Source organism: Propithecus coquereli, unplaced genomic scaffold (genome assembly GCF_000956105.1).
Source record: "Propithecus coquereli isolate 6110/MARCELLA unplaced genomic scaffold, Pcoq_1.0 Scaffold111, whole genome shotgun sequence".
In the NCBI taxonomy this organism is placed as follows: domain Eukaryota; kingdom Metazoa; phylum Chordata; class Mammalia; order Primates; family Indriidae; genus Propithecus; species Propithecus coquereli.
The window spans coordinates 7,179,884-7,182,300 of record NW_012135081.1 but is presented as its reverse complement, the minus strand read 5'-3'; positions in this window follow the sequence as shown (position 1 = coordinate 7,182,300).

Genomic DNA, 2,417 nt, shown 5'->3' with positions numbered 1-2,417 from the left:
TTTTTCTATATATATTTTTAGTTGTCCAGCTAATTTCTTTCTATTTTCAGTAGAGATGGGGTCTCGCTCTTGCTCAAGCTGGTCTCAAACTCCTGTGCTCAAACGATCCACCCGCCTCAGCCTCCCAGAGTGCTAGGATTACAGGCATAAGCCACCACGCCCGGCCTTGTGTCTATATATTTAAAGTGGGTGTTTGTGGTGACATATAATTGAGTCTTGCTTTTCTATTAATCTGACAATGTCTGCCTCTTAATTGGGGACTTTCAGACCATTCATATTTAATGTGATTGTTCAGATGGCTGGATTTAAATCTACCATCTTTCTATTTGTTGTCTATTCATCTCACCTGTTCTTTCTTCCCTTTTTTCTCTTTTTCTTTCTTCTTTTAGATTATTTTATGATTTCATTTTATATCCTTTCTTAATGACTAAAGCTCTGTTATTTTAGCAATTGCTTCAGAGTTTGCATTACATGTATTTTTCTTGTCATAATCCACCTTCAAATGATATTATGTCACTTGATATATGAACCTTGCAAGAATTTGTTTCCATTTCTCCCTTCTTGGTCTTCAATCTATTTTTGTTATACAATTTACTTCTATAAACTTCTGATATAACCCTACAATTCAGAACCAATTATCTTTTAAAGAAATTTAAGTAATAAGAAAGTTATCCAGCCTTATATTCAGGAAAAGGGGGCAAGGGGATGAAGAGAAAAAAAATGTTTGTATTTATCCATATAATTATTTTTCCCAGTTCTCTTTGTTCCTTCATGTAGATCCAGATTTATCCAGAGTTATCCTTCTGCCTGAGGAAATTCCTTTAACATTTTGTGTAGTGTATATCTGTTGCTAATGAATTCTTTGAATTTTGGTATGTCTAGAAAAGTCTTTGCCTTAATTTTTGAAAGATATTTTCAGTTAGATGAGATCAGATCCCTGTTCTATGCTAATGATTTTTTTCTTTCAATACTTTTTTTCTTTCAATATTTTAAAGATGTTATTCCCGTGTATCCTTGCTTACATTGTTTCCATTGATAAATCTGCTGTCATTCTTATTTGTTCCTCTATATATAATGCATCTTTTGTTTCTGGTTGCTTTAAAGATTGTATTTTTATCATTGGTTTTAAGCAATTTAATTATCATATGCCTTGCTGTAGTTTTCTTTATGTTTCTTTATTTGGGGTTTGTTGAGCTTCTTTGATCTTGTAGACTTTTTCAAGTAGACTTATAGATTTCTTCAAATTTGGAAAAACCTTGACCATCATTTCTTCAAGTATCTCCTCACCCCTCTTCAGGTATTCCGATTACACATATATTAGGCCTCCTGAAATTGTTCCACAACTAACTGATGCTCTCTTTATTTTAATTAATTTTTTTACCTTTCTGTGGATAGTGTTGCTATGTCTACAAGTATATTGATTGTTTTATTTTTTGTAATGTCTAATCTGTCCTTAGTACCATCTAATGTATTTTTTATCTCAAACACTGTAGTTTTCATCTTTGGAAGTTTAATTTAGGTTTTGTTTTTCTTTTTGTTTTTATTTTGAGACAGAGTCTCACTCTGTTAACCTGAGTAGAATGCCATGGTGTCAGCCTAGCTCACAGCAACCTCAAACTCTTGAGCTCAAGCCATCCTCCTGCCTCAGTGTCCCGAGTAGGTGGGACTACAGGCACATGCCATGACACTCAGCTAATTTTTCTATTTTTAGTAGAGATGGGGTCTTGCTCTTGCACATGCTGGTCTGAAACTGCTGAGCTCAAAGGATCTTTCTGCCTCGGCCTCCCAGAGTGCCAAGATTACAAGCATAAACCACTGCACCTGGCCTACCTGTCCTTTTCCATTCAAAACTCTTAGTTTCAGCTTTCACCCCAGGAACTGAGGAAAACACCAAATACTGAAAACCTAGGCACACAGGTGGTAATCTGCTTCAGTCACACATAATGGGGGATAATAGGGGACCTTGAAAAAGTACTAAAGGGAGGATCTGGAGATGAAGTGGATGGAATTCGCATAAGCCTCTGTACCCTGTCCCCAGCTATCATCCCCAAACTCCTCCTTCTGCTATGCCTTCCCTTCCTGCTTGAAAGCAATAAATATTAGCAAGTATTGATGTTGTAAAGTAGTTCTCCCAACCTCCACCTTGGGGAGAGGCCATGGTAACCACCCAGGAATAATTGTACAAGATAGTATAGTCTTAATATCATTGCCTCAAGAAATTTAATGTTTTTTGGGAGAGGGACAGGTACATACAACAAATACCTTAAAAACTGGTAGCACAAGTTTTTAATTCATAAAACTGTATTCAGGCCGGGCGTGGTGGCTCACGCCTGTAATCCTAGCACTCTGGGAGGCTGAGGCGGGCGGATTGTTTGAGCTCGGGAGTTCGAAACCAGCCTGAGCAAGAGCGAGACCCC